This window comes from Eschrichtius robustus, chromosome 9 (assembly GCF_028021215.1).
Source record: "Eschrichtius robustus isolate mEscRob2 chromosome 9, mEscRob2.pri, whole genome shotgun sequence".
Classification (NCBI taxonomy): domain Eukaryota; kingdom Metazoa; phylum Chordata; class Mammalia; order Artiodactyla; family Eschrichtiidae; genus Eschrichtius; species Eschrichtius robustus.
Window position 1 is genome coordinate 34,387,120 of NC_090832.1, and position 22,210 is coordinate 34,409,329.

General features: G+C 36.4%; 1 pseudogene; it reads left to right on the forward strand.

Moving 5' to 3' along the window:
- LOC137769110 (tigger transposable element-derived protein 1-like) overlaps window positions 1–21,404 on the forward strand; it is a 47,844-nt pseudogene extending 26,440 nt beyond the window's left edge.
- Window positions 21,405–22,210: the final 806 nt, after the last annotated feature.

The following is a 22,210-nucleotide window of genomic DNA, read 5'->3' on the forward strand; positions in this document are numbered from 1 at the left end:
TTTCCCTTACTCTAAATACCTCATTAGCCTCTTAAAACAAAATATAAAATAGCTATATTTCACCAGATTATTTAGGATATTCACGGAGGAGGGCAATCTGAGTCCTGTTAACCATAGGTGCCTTGACGGTATGGCTGTACTGGAGGGGTTATCACTTTGAGGGTCCTCTAAACAGTATTGGGTAAGGCGTAGCTACTGGCAAAGGAAGCCATAATAATATCCAGGGCAACGTTCAGGTATATACAAGAAGGATAACAATTAGTTCCATAGAAACCAGATATACAAAGTGTTTCCTATTAACAAAAAGGCAGGAGTTCTTTATGTGCCACTTGACCAGCAGCTTTCACGTTTGGCAGTGGCACATAAGACCTAAGGACTGAGTGTGTCCATGGAAAGTAAGTCATCAAACAATGAAGCTGCAGGAAAATCATGTGGCATTTTAGGACTCATTTATAAACACATTCTCCTGGAACACTTCTACAAAGCTGGTGAAATTGTGGTCCAATTTACTCCTGCTTGCCAAACAGTAATAATATCAAACTGCTGAGTTTAAGAAGGAAAAGGATACCTTACCATGTATTAATGGATGAGTAGCTAGAGTTTTGTTTTGTTTTTTTCTGGTTGTTTTAACCTTATTTTGTCACCTGCAATGTACTTTTAAAAACTCCTTGTCTGAATGATAGGTTCAGCTAAGAAAATTGTAGAATATAGTCTGAAAAACAGAATGCATAGTGTAGTAGTTTTGTGATTTTGCTGCCTGCCACTGTCACCTCATTATTCAAATGGTGTACCTGGGTGTTATTCAGAATATGTAATGTTATAAGAAAATTTAATTTCATGGGATATTAATTCATAAAGCATTCAAAAATTTCTATCATATTTATGGTGAATTTGTAGGACTCTGCCTAAAAGAATATAGAGAGATTAAAGAAAATATTTGTCTGGTGTTTAGCATACAGAGATGATTTTTCTCAGTGAATGTGGCTGGATTCCCCATTGCGCCGTTACCAGCTAGATGACCTTGGACAGATAACCCAACAATTCCACACCATTAGGTACCAAAATTAGAGAGGGGTCAGTAAGTACCACATAGATCGTTGTGAAGAACAAATTAAATAATGAATATAAAGATATTTTCTAAATTGAAAAGTACTGAGGCAGTTTTGGAATATTTAATTGTTCTACATTCAAGCAGCTCAGCTATTTACACCTGTGTGACCCTGAGAAGTTATTTTGTCTAAGAGCCCAAGTTTTGCATCTATACATTGCAAAACAACAGTAATAACACCTATCTTCTTATCTTATCTGCAGAATTCAAATGAAATTGTATTCTCCAAAAGAACATGGTCAACTGTAAAATATTATAAAATTTTAAGTGAATAGGTGTTCTTGTCCCAATTATACTAACATGAATTCTTAAAACAGAGACACTTCAGTTAAAAATATTAGATTATAAACTCCATGAAGTTAGCGATTCTGTTTTGTTCCTTGATGTATCTTGAACTCCTAGAGCAATATCTGATACATAGAAGGTACTCAATAAATACTTGTTCAATAAATATTAACATAAATATATAGAAAAATGTATTGAAGTTTCTATGTTAAAAGTGACAGGTTGGAAAAAGGAGATGATTTGTGTGCTACTAAGAAATCAACTGACAATGAGAATGAAGAATTTTCTGGAGGGTAAGGAAATTATTTGAGAGAGGACTGTGTACTTTTATTTCATGATTTACATTGGGAAAGAATAGCCATATTACATTCTCCCTGGGGCCAAGCAATACACTGGTGTTCTTCCATATATATGAAAAAGAAAACAAATCAATGAAAATAAACTAGAAGCAAGCATTCAGCAATCTAGGCATCTTTTCAAGAAAAAATGTGATGTACCTCCTCAAATTGATATCCATTTGTCCCTACATCCTATATCTCTATCTGCATGTACACCTAAAGTGAATTAAATAATTATTGCTCATAATAGTGACTCAGAATTCTCAAAGAAATGATGTCACATTCAGTGTTGTTCTTTCTAATTCAGAGAAGTATGTAATATGTTTCATAAGTATATCCTACCAAAAAAAGAATTATTACTTTTTTAAGTTGTGGTATTTACTTCTTTCCTCCAAACATTTTAATTAAGCAGCTACTATGTGTCATGAAATGTAGATAATTCAAAGAAAGAATAAATATTACCCATATTGTAATGGAGATTATAACTCAATGAAAGATAAAGAGAAATTTAACCTCTTTTTTATTTAAATTATTTTATTCAGTCAATCTATTTTCCTAGACCACCAGTAAATATATATCAGGTTTATTTTCTTTAAAATTTAAAAAACTAAGACATATTAATATGCATCTGGGTTGATATGCATTTTCCTTTCTGGGTAGCTTTGATTCTTACTATTAGTTTTTTGTTCGCTTTTGTGTATTTTTGTATGTGTAAGTGTATTAGTCAGGGTACAATAATGTTATCCTGTGTTATTGTCTAGCAGCTTCCAATGTATATTTCTATCCAAGTATTCATCCACAGTGTATTATAATTATTAATTTACTTGCCTGTCTACCCAACAACTATAGTCTGGGTTTATTAGGGTATGGATTATCGTTTGACTTTGTTTCTCTAATATGTAGCTCAGTACCTGGGATATTACATACACTAAATAAATGTAGAAGGATGAAAGAAAGGAAGGGAAGGAGGAAGGAGATAAACATTCATGTAAATACATGTCACAGTTTATTCCAGTGGTCACATGATCTGAACCAGGAGAAGTTTTAATATAGAAGTGAATATATTGATGCCAAATTATGCTGGAGATTTAGGAGCATACAAAAGCAATAGAAATAAGGCAATAAGTGATAAGTTTGGAATCAGGAATTAGATCATGTCTATCTACATGCCCTAGTTAACCTCATATATTCTTTTTTTTAAATATCTTTACTGGAGTATAATTGCTTTACAATGTTGTGTTAGCTTGTGATGTACAACAAAGTGAATCAGCTGTACATGTACATATATCCCCATATCCCCTCCCTCTTGAGCCTCCCTCCCACCCTGCCTATCCCGTCCCTCTAGGTGGTCACAAAGCATCGAGCTGATCTCCCTGTGCTATGCAGCTGCTTCCCACGAGCCATCCATTTTACATTTGGTAGTGTATATATATCAATGCTACTCTCTCACTTCGTCCCAGCTTGCCTTTCTCCCCCTGTATCCTCAAGTCCATTCTCTACATCTGCATCTTTATTCCTGCCCTGCTACTAGGTTCATCAGTACCGTTTTTTTTTAGGTTCCATATACATGTGTTAGCATCCGGTATTTGTTTTTCTCTTTCTGACTCACTTCACTCTGTATGACAGACTCTAGGTCCATCCACCTCATTACAAATAACTCAATTTCGTTCCTTTTTATGGCTGAGTAATAGTCCATTTGTATATATGTGCCACATCTTCTTTATCCGTTCATCTGTCGATGGACACTTAGGTTGCTTCCATGTCCTGGCTATTGTAAATAATGCTTCAATGAACATCGTGGTACATGCATCTTTTAGAATTATGGTTTTCTCAGGGTATATGCCCCAGTAACCTCATACAGTCTTTACGCCACACAAAGAGAAGTCACAGCCTACTGAGCTGGATGGAGTCTACTTTCACAATACAAGTCACCTTGAGCCACGAGAGGTTCAGGTTTCCATAGCCAGAGGAAAGCAGAACATTGTTGTTGTTGCCTCAGTGACACAAGCAGGAGGTAGAGGAAGCCTTAATCATCCTCTCTTTATTTTTACCTTTGGGCCTAAACTACCTAGATAATTGGCTTACCTCTCCATTCTGCCTAGAATGTGGAATGTTGGCAGAGCTGCAAGAGGAAACTTGCCCAGGCTTAACCCATGGTACCAGTTTCTTCATTATTATTCACTCCACACTCTAAATAAACAATAAAACAACTAGTAACTCGCTGAGAAAGGTTCTGCCAAAATGACATGCCTGCTGCTTCCAGACTTGAGAGACAAACTCAAAAGTGATTTGCAGGAAAACAAAAGCACAAATAAAAATCTAGTCTGGTGCAGTCCTACAGAGCAGGTTTTACTGGTAGAGCGGTAGTCTCACTACTACACTACGTGAATGCTCTGTGCTTCAGCCCTAAGGGCATGCCCCCAGGGTTCTGGGATGGCTTCCCACCACCATTCTGTCCACAGAGGGCATTTCTCACTGGTATCTGTTAGGACAGCTGGAAAGATATTATTTTACCAAAATAAACTTTTTTTATTAAAAGTTATGATTGCACCTGCAATACAGCCCAGCATGTGGCATATCAGCTTTGTTGTACCTTATTTTCCTTACTATTCCAGGAAAGATCTCTATCAGTGACTGCCTGCAGAGTAGGGAAAAAATCCAAAATGGAGCATTATAACTTATAGCCTAGAGGATAAAAAAAGAAAAGAAAAAACAGCAGCAACAACCTGGGATTCCATGTCCTCCTTTCCCTTAGGAAAGGGAAAGATTTACCTGATTTTGAGTAGCTTAGTTCACATATGGAAGGCTATTTTTTATAAGTCTATGAGAAAAGAAAGTGCTGCATCCAAGCAATTTTAAACGTATTTAAAATGTGGATGGATATTGCCAAATTACATGCCAAAAAAATGCCTTACGTATATGACCTCTCAAGTCTTACCCAAACCGCGTGCAATTCAGCCTCCATACTGGCTTGTGTACAGGCTTGGGAGGCTGTGTTTTTCCCTATACTTTCTCCCTGTCCAATCCTTTGTCTTTCTAAATATTTAGCTTAGGGACTTCCCTGGTGGTGCAGTGGTTAAGAATCCGCCTGCCAACGCAGGGGACACGGGTTCGAGCCCTGGTCCGGAAATATCCCACATGCTGTGGAGCAACCAAGCCCATGTGCCACAACTACTGAGCCTGTGCTCTAGAGCCCGTGAGCCACAACTACTGAGCCTGTGTGCCACAACTACTGAAGCCCCCGTGCCTCGAGCCCGTGCTCCTCGACAAGAGAAGCCACGGCAATGAGAAGCCCACGCACCGCAATGAAGAGCAGCCCCTGCTCGCCACAACTGGAGAAAACCCGTGCGCAACAACGAAGACCCAGTGCAGCCAAAAATAAATAAATTAAAAAAAAAAAAAAGGTCTGGGAGCCAGAGAAGTATTAAAATAAAATAAAATAAAATAAAATAAAATAAAGGTTTAGGTTAACTGGTCCCTACTCAGAGACACCTTTCTTCCCTACTGGGTTCCTTATGTGTTTTCTTCATCAAAATTTTTACAAATTATTACTACTTAATCTATTTCCTTATTTGTATCTATTTCCTTCAGTAGAATTTACATTCCCAAAGGGCAGGTACCTTCTCTGCCTTTTTGATCATTGCATTCTCAACACCTAGTTCTCTGCTTGACATATATTAAATACTCAGATATTTTGTTAAATGAATGAATGAATTGTGTAACCTGGTGTTAAATAACCATATTTAATTTATTGACCTTGCTAATTATTTACTGCATAATCTTGAGAGTTAATTACCTTCCTAAATATCTTTTTATTTCCTTCCTTTTTAAAAATAATAATAGTTCTAACCACATAGAGATGTTGTGAGCATTAAGTGAAATTATGAGTAAAGAGCACCATGTGTAACAAAATAGAATGCAAAACAGTTATCTGTTATTGCCTAAACTAGAAAGAGGGGCAGGGAGATAGGCGAATGAGGGAACCCAACCAGGAACTCAGTGGGAATTGTATATTCACTCATGACAAGGGGAGGCAATTTGAGTTGTTGATTGGCAGTTTCCTGGAGGCAGAAGACCAACATCTAGTTGACCACAATTTGATTAGAAGGTGCACACATGCCTCTAGAAGGAGGAAATCGTTAAGGATACTTCTCCCATAAGACATTCAAGGGATAGGATTTCCACGAATTATTTTATTGAACTCCTTCTGGATGCTGTGGTGTCTTTCTGTAGGTCATCCCTGGAAGGAACCAACTGTGAAACAGTTGTGAGAGGGGTAGGATTTTCAGGACTTTATGTTCAATGCCATCCTACCATCACCGCCCATCACTGTATAGCTAGAGACAAAAAAAGGTTGGGAGAAAAAATCTGAAACAGAATATTGAATCACTCTATTGCCTGTATTAAGGAAGCCAAAGAAATCTGTTGGAGTTTGACTTGTAACATCAGAGATGAGATTTACTCAATTGGAAAACGTGGAGAATTTTTTTTAAAAACCTAAAACATTCTACTTTGATATATATTTGTATGTAAACTATCCCTATAAAAGTAAGGAATCTTTTGGTAATGAATTACATTATAAATCATATAAGTGAATTAAAAGTGTCACAAGAACAATACAATATTTATTTTAACTGAAAATGTGTGCAGATTATCATTTGGTAGCCAACATAAAATTAAGACACATTCTAATTTTTACCTAAAAATTTTTTAAAACTAGCCCATTATTGGTTTGAATTGTTTAGTTAATTTGCTTAATCTTCTCCTATTGCTTTGTGAAGCCTTTAACAAAGTATATTACACAAGCTCTATTTCATATGCTAGTCACAGGTTTACCAGAAGTTCTTTTATTTTTAATTTTTAAAAAAATTTAGTTATTTATTTATTTATTTATTTATTTTTGGCTGTGTTGGGTCTTCGTTGCTTTGTGCAAGCTTTCTCTAGTTGTAGTGAGCGGGGGCTACTCTTCATTGCGGTGCACGGGCTTCTCATCGCGGTGGCTTCTCTTGTTGTGGAGCACGGGCTCTAGGCGTGCGGGCTTCAGTAGTTGTGGCTCGCAGGCTCTAGAGTGCAGGCTCAGTGGTTGTGGTGCACGTGCTTGGTTGCTCCGGGGCATGTGGGATCTTCCCCGAGCAGGGCTCGAACCCGTGTCCCCTGCATTGGCAGGCAGATTCTTAACCACTGCGTCCCCAGGGAAGTCCTCATTGATTGATTTTGATTGGCTGATTTTCCCCCTTAATGTGGGTTGTATTTTTTCCACTCTTTTTATGTCTAGAAAAATGTTATTAAACATCAGGCAATATAGATTTTACCTTATTAGGTGCTGGATATTTTGTATTCTAAAAATATTTTGAGCTTTTTCTGAGATAAAATAGTTTGATCCTTTGGAGTCCTGCTTTTAAGATTTTTTTATGCAAGACTTGAGTCATGTGTATTTTAGTTAAATATTCCCAGTGCCAAGACTAGACCCTACTACCCAGGGCCCTGTGAATTGTGTAGTTTTCCAGTGTGGCTGATAGGTGCAATGACTATTCTCCATCCTACATGATAGATGGGTCCTGTTCCCTTTAATCATTTTGGGTGTTCTTTTCCCCTCAGTTACTATGGAGGTAGTTTTCTCAAATGCATGCACTGATCACTACTTTGCCGACTATACGAGGGTGATTCTCAGTAGTTGTCCAGAATTTTACTTTCATGTAGCTATTTCCTTTCTGGTACTCTAGCTGCCATGTGAGCTTTAACTACGTTCTTCTTGGATTCTTAGCTCAGCCTCCTCAAATCAGGAAGTCCACTGATCTCCACCTGAGTTTACTCTCCGTATAATCTGGACATTCTCTCAAGGTTGGCGCAATCAGAAGGTTCACCTCATTTGTTTCCTATCTGTGAGAGATCACTGTCCTTTGTTATATGAGGCCAATGTCTTGAAAACTGTTCTTTCCTATATGTGTCCAGATTTTTAGTTGTTTCAGATTGAAGAGTAAATCTTACTTTTCTTGTTCTATCTTGGCCACAAGTAAGGTCAATGTGTCTTTTAAACTCCATCTATGTCTATATCTATCTATCTATATGGATTTTTTATATATTCAGTTTTTAAGTTGGAGTTTAAATTCATGAGTCTAACCTATTTACATTCATCATTATTACTCATATACTTGAATGTTTCACCAACCTTAACTTATTTTTGTTTACTGTTTCTTTATCTTTTGTTTACTGTTTACACTTTATCTCCTAAAAAAAAACAAATCTAGTCTTCCCTATTAAGACAAGAAATTAGCAAGTTCTTAAATTCCTTAATTCTCCTCCACAACAATTCACATCGTGTAATATTTTTTCAAGGCTTTTAATTCTGGATTATTGTGGATGTATTTCCTCTTTTTATTTGGTCTTAAATAAATGGCTACAATAAGAACAAACTTCACCAAGCCTGTCAATCACCTTTAATTCATATATATTTTGCAGCATCTCTTGGATTTTTCTCTCATCCTACTTTACTTAAAACTGTTGTCTCTGTGCGTTATCTCACGGCAATTCTCTTGAAACTTTCCATGCCTGAGAATTTTTTTTTAATTATGCTGGCATATTTGAAAATTCTATATTTTAAATTATTTTCCTTTAGTACTTATAAAATACCTCTTCGTTATCTTCTTATGTATGTTTGTTGAAAAATCTGATATCAATCTGATTTTAAAGTCTGTTAGTCTTTTATATATGTATATGGTGTGAATTTGGCTACCCACACTCTTATTTATGTATTTTGTTTTTTATTTTTCTAGTATCTTCCATAATTTAAAATTCATAATCTGCTTCTGTGGAGATCTGTAATCCAGAAATTCGTTTTGAAATGGCTGTGCTCCTCACGTGTCCTGTTATATTATTCTGTGAGTGCTTTTTCTTTAGGGATAGCTCCCAAGCTTTGCTGCCCATTAGAATCACCTGTGGAACTTTCCGAATCCCTAAAGTCAGGTCCCACTCCATAGCAATTAGATCAACATGTCTAGGAGTGGGAGCTAGGTGTTTTAGTTTTTTTTAACATCTCCATGTGATTTCAACAAAATTTGGGAACCACTGTTCTAGAAGTATCAGCTTTGCTGTCAAGCAATGTGTATTTCCCAGTGTGTCAGCTCATTGAGTCAGGGAGTACCTGTGAGGGGGTTTGATGACTCCTAAGATGAAGAGTTCCAAATTCCAGAAAAATCACGCCTTACTGCAAAAACTTCTCAGGTCAACGCTTCACCTTTCACCACCCTTGGTAGAATCAGCATTAGAGGGAGATACTCCTTAGATTATAATTCTTTAGTACTAAACTGTATAGAGAACCCCTTAATCACCAGGCCACATCCTACACGAACAAAATCCAAAGCTGTTAAGGGTGGGACCCAGGCATTCATTAGTATTTCTTAAAGTTCCATAGATAATTCCATTGTGCAGCTAAAACAGAGTACCACTCTCCCAAGAATTTGGAGAATGAGGGTGGAGACACAATTGCCTGAGGGTGGATTGTCTTCACCTATTTTTCTTAGTTCCTTAGAAGGAAAGAACTGTTTCTACTGACCAAAATTTACTCTTGAGGATATTGGGACAAGAGTTCTGAACAGGGATTTGGAGCAGGTGTTAACTGTACCAAGATAAAAGGGGACAGGGGAGCAAGAACAGAACTGAATCTTATCCCAGGCTAAAACCATCTGAGGGCATGCACACACGTGTGCACGCGCGCGCACACACACACACACACACACACACACACCCCAATTGCTGAGAGAGCAACAGAGAGGTGATAACCCAGTGTTGTTCATTTTCCTGTTCTGGTTGCTGAAGGTTGAAAATAAAAGAAGAATCTAGCAGTTGGACTAGTTTAGTATCTCGGTTAAAATCAACATCAAAATCAGTGCATATGAAAACCATTTCAAAAAATTAAATTAAATAAAAGCTTTGTACATAATGAAAAACAGAGTTAGGCTCTGGGTTCAGATGAAGTTTTGAACACCTTGTGGGCATGTGAATGTCATGCAAGATTTCTTGTTATGTAATTCCCTGTTATATAGAACTGCCCTGCACATTGCAGGACATCAGTTATCCCTGGCTCCTGCCTTTCCCTCCAAATAATAATATATTGTGCCAAAATATGAAGGGTCTTGCAAGCCCTGATAAATTTGAACCTTATCCTAAAAGTCACTGGAGTATGTTAAAGTTTTTTTTTTTTTAAGAAAGGAAAATACAAGGTTTAACTGAGCAGTAGTGAAGTAGACCAGGCTGTTAGTTCCTTAAGGGAGGCACCACCTTGGTGCCTGGACTAAACCGGGGTTTAGTCAAGAACACGGCAAACAATAGACAATAAATAGATAGGTAGACAGATGGGTGGAAACAAAGAGAAAGAAAGAGACAGGGACAGAGACAGAGAGAACAGAGGCAGGAAGACCAGTTAGGGGGTTAATATAATTATTTAGTTAATTATTAAAGAAGTACCAAATTAAAGTAATAATAGTGGAATAACAAGAACCGAATAGATGAGAAATACTTAGAAGAAATAATCAATAGGTCCTGTGAAATAGTGCAACGTGGTAGCCAGAACAAGAATTCTGCAGCCCAGATAATCCCTGATTTAGGTAATAATTTCTTTTTATTTTTTAATTATTTGTTCTCTATTTAGTTCATTTTTGTTTTGTTTTGTTTTGGCCGTGCCGCACGGCTTGCGGGATCTCAGTTCCCCAACCAGGGATTGAACCCAGGCCAGGGCAGTGAAAGCCTGGAATCCTAACCACTAGGCCACCAGGGAACTCCCAGTAATTCCTTTTAAGCACAGAGGAAGGACAATCACATGAGAAGTCCAAAGATAAAGCTACTAAATTGTTCGTTTCTGTAAGATATGCAGTTTCTCAAACTCATCTATATTTTTCATATAATGTATCAGCATACTCAGGTATATAATAAACTTCAATAAATAACCTGTTGATTTTGTATAAATAAGCAAGGCTGTATTTTATTCACATAATCAAGCTGCTCAAATTTCCATCACTGTTGCAGCTTCAACAGTGGGTCTTTCTGATATTAGCTGTGGTTGAATGAGCAGGGTTTGGTACACATGTACAACCATTTTTTAACTGTTTTTCTAATTCTACACTTTATTGTTGTGGATTTTTGCCAGTTCTTTTTGGACTGATCATATTTTAAAAACACCTACTCACGCACATCATTAATTATCAAAACCAGTAACATGTATATTTAAAAGAAAGCTTAGGGTGTGGCAAAGGAGTTTGAAGGGTGTTAGGTATAAAGGATATACATTGCTAATGTAGAAGTGAATTGAACAAATGCAGCAGTTTATGAGAGAATAAAATCGTTTGGAATGTAGGAGATTAAATGGATTAGAAAAAAAAAGCAAAAGGGCAAGAAAAATTAAAGAGAAGTAGGTCATAGATATCAGTGCAAAGAAGAGGAAGTCCCTGACAACCAGAGCGCCAAGGGCTAAGATTGAGTGCAGGATGGAAAAGAAAACGGAGCAGATTACAGAGAGCTTGAAAAAGAGAGAGAAACAAGAATGAGCAAAGGCTTGGTCATTGATTGATTGGGGTGACTTTGAACATCTTACAGAAGGATATAAAGAAGATGGGTTTAGTGAGAAGAAAAAAATTAAACACAAAAAAATATTTATTGCAGCATTATTCGTAAGATATTATTCACAAAATTTGGAAACAACCTAAGTGTCAGTCAATAGGCGAATGGATAAAGAAGTGGCATATATATACAAAGGAATATTATTCAGCTATGAGAAAGAAGGAATGCTACCATTTGCAACAATGTGGATGGATCTTGAGGGCATTATGCCAAATAAGTCAGAAAAAAATACTGTATGATACCACTTACATGTGATGTGGAATCTAAAAAAGCTGAACTCAACAGAAACAGAGAATAGAATGGTGGTTACCAGGGGCTGGGGGAGGTTGGAGTGGCAGGGAGGAGATATTGGTGAAAGAGCAAAAAAAAAAAAAAAGCCACAAAATACAGTGGGAAGAAAACAACAAAAGACATGTTAGTAAAATTAAAGTCACCGTGTGAAAGTTATTAAGTGAAGCAGCAGAATTGAGGGTGTTGCTACGGAGATGATAACTGAACTCAGAAAGAGAAAAAATCTTTTAGAGAAGTCAAACTGCAATAAAACCCAAAGGAAGACACAAGTATTTATGATGTTTTTCATATCATAGTTCCAAGTAGCAAATTTGTTTAATACATCTGAGCACAGAACAAACAAAAAGCTTTCAGTAGTGTCAGAGAAAAAGTATATCTGGGAGGATATTGAAGAGGGCAACCTACCTGTGCTTGCAAATCTAATGTACAGAAACTAAATTATAGCAAGAGATGAGAATTAAATATTGAATAGTCAAGTAATTATGGCAAAGTTTTGGACATTGGGACAGTGGAGCACTTGTGGCTGGCAAGACCGTCAAAACGACGAGGCAGTTTGTCCTCAGTTCCTCCCATGTGTTAATCTTCCTTCCTTTTGAGTCCATCTAACCTCCCAGGTTCTTTGTCTTCTCAAGACCCTATCTCTTTTCCCCAGGGCCTGCCATTGGATAAGCATGGATAATCGCCATTAAAATGTTGGTTGATAATAGATTAATGTGTTTTGCATTTAAACAGGAAACACTTGTACAAATCCTTTTAGGCAAGTGGACAACGGCATGTATCACTGGGTGTTAAGAATATGACTGAGAGGAGTCAGAGCTGTCAAGACTGTTGGTCTCCCCTAGGCTCTTAGATGCACATCTTTTTTTTTTTTTTTTTTTTGCATGTACAGTATTCTATAAAGAAATATACGTATGCCATGCCCTCCCAAAGGAAGATTTTATATCCCCATAGTCTAGAAGAAATTAAGGAAATTTGAATTAAACCTAATATTCATAATCCTTCATCCCCACCCTTACCTTTATGGAATTATAAGCAGTGGGGAGAATTTTAAGGTGGACAGCATTCTAGGTGATAGAAAGGAGAAAAAAAAATGACTAAAAAAGAAATGTGGTAGTATAGATTAATGTGAGTGGTGAAAATGTACATTTTCCAAGCTAATAGTTCTTTGGAAACTTAATGATTTTGAAGGCTAAGGTAACAAAGTGTAGAAAATGGAAAATAATTGGAAGAAAGGGAAAAAATAGCATACAGAATAGGAAGGCAAACAGGGTAGAATAACCTTATAATAATAATGTTTATTTTTTAATAACTTACTAACAGCAGATCTTGATCAATTATAAAATGTTTCTTCCACTGCATTCTCTTCTTACATACTTTGTGCCTCTTATCTATTCACAGCCGCAGATGAGCTTGTTCTCATCATAAGAGTAATTGAGTGTGAACATTATTTGAGCAGAGAAGGCTTTCTGAAGAGAGATGTTGTATTGTGTATGGGTGGATACTGTCTCACACATACACAATGCATACACAGACCGCTGATAATATTTTATATCACATTTTGTGAAAATAAAGTATTTTATAAACACTAATTAAATATCATAGACGCTCCTATTAACAACATCTAAAGGGAAAGAACACAGTGAACCTACCAGTCCTGAGATTACTGGACAAGTATGAAGAACACAAATTCAAGAAGACTGTTGTGACCTCCAGATATCTATTCTCTTCATGGTTCTGACAAATCTATTATAAACCTCTCCAATCACATATTTGATCAAAAATAAGCTGCATTTACATAATTGTTTAGTAGTTGTTTTGAATCAAATTATCATTTTATAAAGATATTTGTGAAGTTATAATCCTATATATTATTCTAAAATGTTGCCCTAAAATGCAATTTAGGTTATTTTTTTTTCTATCTCTAATATTGTTTCAAGCTTTCTTGTTTTTCCAGGGCACTGTCTGTTTCTGATTCTTCTTTTCTCCTGCTTCCTTTTCAATGTTCATTTCCTCTCCTGATGTAATGTACCATCTTTTAATTATTTTATGTGCAGTCCATCTGTTAAAGTTCTGTTTCTATCTTTTTCTTCTATTCTCTCAATCTAATACATTATCCTCTCTGGATCATCTATGTTTTGCTCTCTCAGTATTAGGGGATTCCTAGTTATTTGCAAATAATATCGCAAGCTGATGCTAGATTGTAATAAGCCAGGGCCAAAATACGAAAGGCAAGGGCCAGGGAAGGAGGCCAACAGAGTAATAATTTGCAGGATCAGTGCTAAGACTTCCAGTCCTAAAATTATTTGAAATTTTTATTCATTGGTGTGCTTTATATTGATAATTTTCCACTTTGATAATTGCTCAAAAAATGTTTTTAAAAGAGAACATCAGGGACTTCCCTCGTGACGCAGTGCATAAGAATCCGCCTGCCAATGCAGGGGACATGGGTTCGATCCCTGGTCCGGGAAGATGCCACATGCCATGGAGCACCTAAGCCCGTGCACCACAACTACTGAGCCTGTGCTCTAGAGCCTGCAAGTCACGAGAGAAGCCACCGCAATGAGAAGCCCGCGCACCACAACAGAGGATAGCCCCTGCTCACCACAACTAGAGAAAGCCTGAAAAAAAAAAAAAGAGAACATCAGCTGTGTTAAGTAGCTGATAAAGTGATGGTACACATATTGTGTTTTTCTTTGCAGAATTTCAGTATCTGAAGAACGTCAAAATGTGTCCTCTTATTGTAGTATAGCTTATTGACTTCATCAGTTAGATGTAGGTAATTGTCCTCTTGTAATTGTGCACAAAAGCAGTTTATGATTTGTCATCTTTCCTACAAACTGTTCTCTCAGCATTGTCTGCATTCCCAGTCAAGTCATGCAGTATGTAGGGCTTGAAGGGCCCTAATAAATAATCTCCTTGATTAGGAGTTATCTCACTTGGCTGGAGGATATTGTGTTAGTTTCCCAGGGCTGCTGTAAGAAAGTGCCACAAACTCTGTGGCTTAAGACAGTAGAAATGTGTTGTCTCACAGTTCTGAAGACTAAAAGTCTGAAATCAAGATGTCAGCAAGGCCATGCTTTCTCTGAGAGTTTAGTAGAGGATTCTTCCTTGCCTCTTTCTAGATTCTGGCGGTAGCTGGCAATCCTTGGTGTTCCTTGGTTTATGGCAGAATAGCTCCAATCTCTGCCTGTCTTCACATGGCCTTCTTCCTGTGTGTGTCTCTGTGTCTCTGTTTTCTCTTCTTATAAGGACCCCAGGCATTGGATTAGGGTCCACTTTAATCCAGTATGGCCTCATCTTAACTTGATTACATATGCAAAAATCCTGTTTCCAAGTAAGGTCACATTCATAGATCCCAGGGTTAGGACTTCCACATATGTTCTGTGTTGACACAGTTCAATCCATAACAGATACCTTTCCTTTTGTTTCTCCCATTTGAAATCACAGTGATGAATTATCTAATATGATGCCATATATACTGGAGATGTTTATTTCACATTATTTGATTTTGATTTCTACACATATGCTTTTTACTATTAGTTATACTGGTGGTAATGGTCATAAGAAGAAAACTGCCAATGAGAAAGGATTTTCTGCTCTCATCTGTGAAAAACAGGTTGAAATACAAGTTTTAGTAATGTTATGTCACTCGATATTTTATGTTGCTCAAATAATATTTTTGCTTTTATTTTTAGTATGTTTTTAGAAACACAAAATCCTTATAAAAATAAACTGAACTATGCTAAAATATCCAGGAGTAAATTGAGAAACTATTTTCATATGAAATAAAACTAGGACTACTTTAAAACAAAGTAATGCAACTCAGCCTTCGCTTGAATGAAGAGCAGATGTAAGATCTGAATATTCAATAACTACTGAGCAGAAAGAGTAAACCTCTATTTTTTGTTTGCTTCAGTTAATTATACTAATTACAATTAGAACTTCCACCATTAAAATTACCTGCAGCTGTATGGTTCTTGATGCTATTATTGGTGTACACTGAAAATACTCCAACAGAGGGCACCAAGAATTGCTTGTGATTAACATACCCACACATTCTTGTCATTTTGGAAAGATTGCAGACAGCATAACAAAGTTATTGTGCTCTTGTGAAAGAATAATAGCATGTTTGAAGAGAGTGTATTAACCCTCTTGTAAAGTATTGATTGCACTCTGTATTAAAGGAAATGAAAGAACAAAGATAAAGTGTTTTTAATTCTTACCCTGTTTGCTCTTGCTTGTTTTATTCCATTTCAATTTACACCTATATTCAAGAACACTAAAAATATATCACTGGGCCTCAAAGGCAGTTTTATTTTTCCTACACACTTTTGTAACAATTTGATGCTTTAAAGAACAGATGTATAATTTAACTTAGGAAGTGATGAATAAGAAATATTGTCCAATCTCAAATAACTGTGAACTCAATTTGCTATGTTCACTATTATAAAAAAAGAAAAAGAGGAAGAAGGAGGATAGGAGGGAGGGGAAGGAAAGACAGACAGAGACAGAGACAGAGAAAGAGAGAAGTTTTGTTATTTTGTTTTACTTTTTTGTTGACCTTCTGAAATTTCTATTTACTGGATAATCCTGGTTGTAAACTCCCAGAGAATATAATAATAAGCAAACAATCAATAGTTCTGAAATCCCAAGTTTGAAATTAGAAATTTTTAATGTTGTGCTGACCCTCATTAAAGACTATTAATGCCGGGCTTCCCTGGTGGCGCAGTGGTTGAGAATCTGCCTGCCAACGCAGGGCACACGGGTTCGAGCCCTGGTCTGGGAAGATCCCACATGCCGCGGAGCAACTGGGCCCGTGAGCCACAATTACTGAGCCTGCGCGTCTGGAGCCTGTGCTCCGCAACAAGAGAGGCCGCGATAGTGAGAGGCCCGCGCACCGCGATGAAGAGTGGCCCCCGCTTGCCGCGACTAGAGGAAGCCCTCGCACAGAGACGAAGACCCAACACAGCAATCAATCAATCAATCAATCAATCAATCAATAAATAAGCTACTGATGACATGTGAAAGTCATCATTATAAAAAAAAAAAAAAGACTATTAATGCCAATAATATGTTCACAAATATGAATATTCATCCAAACCAGCAACCCCTGTATATAAGGAACAAGCTCTTTGAAGATACAGAAATAATGGAAATTATTTGAATATTGGACTATTTTGTCATTGTTGAAAACAGGAAAGGGAATTACTGAAATTTTTGACTACAGAATTTATATTTACAACATTGTTGCTACTCCTTTGTTATATTACATTAAAAAAAGCTGTGCCTGAAAATAAGTAATATTTACATATTGATTGCTTCTCTATTCATTGTGGTGTAACAGGTCTTCAGAGTATAGCTCATGAGTATTGATGTATAAAAATAAATTGGATTCCAAATAAATTTTTTTAAATGTTCAAAGTTTAAAATTTGAAATATTTTTTTAAGTGAAAAAAATCACAAGATGAAGCTCCACAGTTTTGAGTGGCAGTTGATGGCCATTTCATGCATTATTTATTAGATATAATCCAATATTTAAAAATCAGATCAAATTCTCTTTTATTGTTAATGAACATGATTTGAAATTATCCTTGTGTGGTGATCTAGTAAGTATAAAAATCAGTCACCTTTTTTGAACTACTTCTTTTAAGAGCAGAGTTCCTGTAATTGCATTCTCATCTTTCTTCCTCTCTTTCCTTTTGAGATGTATCTGTAAAGACATTTGGCATCTCATCAGCAAAAACAGCAGCTGGAGAAAGGCCTTCCTATATGCTCTGTCAAGGGAATTGCAAGTTTAGGTGGGGTTTTAATAGACCTCAAGGATTTACTGACATAACATAGATTGCATGCTTTCATTCTATCTATTATTTGTGCCTTTCTCTTTTAATGGAAATGAAAACAATTACAGAGCAGAAAAGATAAAGCTCCCCTTTGAGAGTACTGTATTATAGCCCATGAAGAGGTATAAACTGACAAATACACACATAAGGTAGGTATTTACACATCAGATGACACTAGTTAAAATTAATTTCTATTTTGAAATTTTGTAGGGAACATCTGTGAAGATCAGCCTAAGGCAACAAATCAATAATATTCCATGTAAGTCAAGGAAGGTTTTATTATTATTTTTTTAATTCTGATTCACATGTTTTCTGGAACTGCTAGTGATTATCTGACATTTTTATACTTCTAATGTTGTTAATAAATTTTTTAAAGTTTGAACTTTAAAAAAATACAAATTAGACAAAATTCCCTGAATCTAGCCCTGAAGATTTCCTTCATAGTGTGCTGATAGTTCTTCAATGTGCAAACCCCCATCCTACATGCTGTGGTACGACATCAGTCAGAAACTGTTCAACAAATTGAGACTCAAATCTCAATCTAAAAACAAAAAGGGAACTGTAAAAATATACTTGATAGGGCTGTGTTGAATATGTGGAATGCAGACATTATAAAACAGTTCATTTACTCTGTGTTTGATTCATACTTAATTAAAGAATCATAGAAATATAGAGATGGAGGTGGCCTCATCTGTCAAATTCAACATTCATTTTAAAGTAACATTTTTAATTTTAAAATTAAATCATATTTCTTGTGGTAATTTTAGGAAACAGATTTCATTTAAGCACCATAGATTGAACTCTTGTGTTTATTTCCACTCCCTCTAGAAATGAAAGGAATAAAAGTAATGGAACGTAATGCTAATAAAAGAATAAACCTGTAAGGACAAAGAGAATTAAAGAGAAGACAATAGCAAGTCAGGGATGTGAACAAGTTTTGAAAATAAGAAGCAGATAACCATAGGCTGTGAAGCCAAGAGGAGGCTGAATAGGCTAGGTTAAATGCATCTCAAACTTTTCCTGTGAAATATCCATAATGACAGAGAAGAAAAGCTTATCTCCAAGGTTTGAGGGCTCAGCTCAAAGTAGGCTATCAAAAGCTTTGTAAGTTCTAAAGTCTTGAGTTTTATTTTTTAAATATTTGAAATTCCATGTTGTATCTGTATTTGTTTTAATTTTAAGTATTAAGTTATTTATTATTAAGTAAAATAAACAGTTAAAAAAAAAAGCAGATGGAGAGTAATCAAATTGGCAGAGCTAAATGAAGATGAAATCTAAGACGTGTAAAGGAGAATTTTGAAGATTAGCTAGCAGATTCACCCCTCAGAATCCCAGAAAGCCTTGGGACAGAAGATCTCAGGACTGGTACAGGCAGAGGTGTGCTTGGAGCCCATGGACCCTCAGATCAGCTCCCCAGCTCTAGCAGAAGGCCTGAGGTTTAATCTGAGATACTGAGGCATTGCACTGGCAAAAGGAATAGGTTAAGTGAAAGACTAAATGCTGAATACAGGCACACCTCATTTTAATGCACTTTGCTTTACTGTGCCTCATAGATAGTGAGGTTTTTTTTTTTACAAATTGAAGGTTTGTGGCAGCCCTGCATCAAAGCAAGTCTATAGGTGCCATTTTTCCAACAGCATTTACTTACATCATGTCTCTGTGCACATTTTGGTAATTCTCACAATATTTCAAACTTTTTCATTATTATTATATTTGTTATGGGAATTAGTGATCTTTGATGTTACTATTGTAATTGTTTTTGGGGTACCCTCAACTGCATCCATGTAAGACAGCAAACTTAACTGATAAATGTGTCTGTCCTGACTGCCCCCAGAATCAGCTGTCCCCCCATCTCTCTCCCTCTCCTCAGGTCTCCTTATTGCCTGAGACACAACAATATTGAAATTAGGTCACTAATAACCCTACAATCGCCTCTTAAACGTTCAAGTGAGAGAAAGAGTCACACGTCTCCCATTTTACATCAAAAGCTAGAACTATGATTAAGCTTAGTGAGGAAGGCATGTCAAAAGCCAAGATAGGCTGAAAGCTAGGCATTTTGTGCCAGATAAATAGCAAAGTTGTGAATGCAAAGGAAAAGTTCTTGAAGGAAATTAGAAGTGCTACTCCAGTGAACACACTAATGATAAGAATGCAAAACAGCCTTATTGCTAATATGGAGAAAGTTTTAGTAGTCTAGATAGAAGATCCAGCCAGCCACAACATTACCTTAAACCAAAGCCTAATCCAGAGCAAGTCCCTACCTCTCTTGAAAGCTATGAAGGCTAAGAGAGGTGAGGAAGCTGTAGAAGAAAAGTTTGAAGGTAGCAGAGGTTGATTCACGAGGTTTAAGGAAAGAAGAAATCTCCATAACATAAAAGTGCCAGGTAAAGCAGCAAGTGCTGATGTAGAAGCTACAGCAATTATTCAGAAGATCTAGTTAAGATAATTAATGAAGGTGGCTATACTAAACCACCTTCTAAAAATCTAAAACAGATTTTCTTTTTTCTTTTTTTTTCTTTTTGAAATCAGTCAATGTTTTATTTAGAAATTAGAAGCTCCTCTGAAAAGGGTTTATATATTTAGGAAGTACACTGGAGCACAACACTGGAGTTATGATGGTGATTGTTATTACATTCTTATAGCTGTGTGCAGGTCTTTCAACAGACACAAAAAATAGTTTTACAGAGAGCAAGAATCTTTAGACAACAAATTTTCAGTGTAGGTGAAACAGCCTTCTATTTGAAGAAGATGCCAACTAGGACTTTCATAGCTAGAGAGGAGAAGTCAATGTCTGGCTTCAAAGCTTCATCAGACGGGTTGATTCTCTTGTTAGAGGTGATGTAGTTGTTGACTTTAAGTTGAAGCCAATGCTCATTTACAGTTCTGAAAGTCCTAGGGCCCTAAAGAATTATGCTCAATCTACTCTGCCTGTGCTCTATAAATGGAACAACAACGCCTGGATGACAGCACATCTGTTGACAACATGATTTACTGAATAGCTTAAGCTCACTGTTTAGACCTACTGCTCAGAAAAAAAAGATTTCTTTCAAAGTATTACTGCTCATTGACAATGCACCTGGTCATCCAAGGGCTCTGATGGAGTTGTACAAGGAGATTCATGTTGTATTCATGACTGCTAACACAACATCTATTCTGCAGCCCATGGATCAAGGAGTCATTTCGACTTTCAAGTTTTATTGTTTAAGAAATCCATTTCATAAGGCTATAACTGCCATAGATAGTGATTCCTCTGATGGATCTGGGCAAAGTAAATTGAAAATTATCTGGGTAGGATAAACCATTCTAGATAGCATTAAGAACATTTGTGATTCATGGGAAGAGGTCAAAATATCAGCATTAACCAGAGCTGGGAAGAAGTTGATTCCAACCCTCATGGATGACTTTGAGGAGTTCAAGACTTCAGTGGAGAAAATCACTGCAGATGTGGTAAAAACAGCAAGAGAACTGGAACTAGAAGTGGAGCCTGAAGATGTGACTTAATTGCTGCAATCTCATGATAAAACTTTAACAAATGAGGAGTTGTTTCTTATGGATGCGCAAAGAAAATGGTTTCTTAAGATGGAATCTACTCCTGGTGAAGATGCTGAGAAGATAGATGAAATGACAAGAAAGGATTTAGAATATTACATAAACTTAGTTGATAAAGCAGTGGCAGGGTTTGAGAGGACTGACTCCAGTTTTGAAAGAAGTTCTACTGTGAGTAAAATGCTATCAAATAGCATTGCACGCTACAGAGAAATCATTTGTGAAAAGAAATGTCAACCAGTGTGGCAAACTTCATTGTTGTCTTATTTTAAGAAATTACCGCAGCCATCCCAGCCTTCAGCAGCCACCACCCTGATCAGTCAGCAGCCATTGACAGCGAGGCAAGACCCTCCACCCGCAAAAAGATTATGATTCACTAAAGGCTCAGATGATGGTTAGCATTTGTTTAGCAACAAAATATTTTTAGATTAATATATGTACATTTTTAGACATAATGCTATTGCACACTTAACGGACTACAGTGCAGTATAAACATAATTTTTATATTCACTGGGAAATCAAAAAATTCATGTGACTAGCTTTATTGCAATATTTGCTTTATTGTGGTGGTCTGGAAACAAACCTGCAATATCTCAGAGGTATGCCTGTAGTTATTACTCCCATCCCACTAACAACTATCTTCCATTGCCAATGTCCAAGGACATCAACAACAAGCTACAAATCCCAGAACACTTGAGGAAAACTTCCAACATTAAACACAGAGGACAAAACATGAAATTTGACAGTTTACTCTCTCATCAACAGTATATGGGAATACCTATTATTTCCACACCTCCTTCAGTCTTGGATATCTATAATCATTTAAAATAAAATAATCTCTTGTTAAGTATACTTATTACCACAGTAAATAAAATAAATAAATAAGCAAATATACAAATAAATAATAATTAAAGCAGAGAGTTTATATAAATTGTCCAAAGCATAGTAAGTGATAAAGTGGTACAAGTAGGATCTGAACCCAGTTAGTTACGCTCCAGAGCTCATGCTTTTAGCAACTTAATCTCTTTAGAATATGGATTATGCGTATTACTTTCCAATTTGTTGTTTGCTTTCTGAACTTTGATATTTGTAAATTTGTTGATTTATTGCTGTTCAGATGGCTAATTTTTTGGTATTCAAATCTGCCCATCCTCTTTTAATGGCTATTTTAAAAAATGAAAAATTTTCCA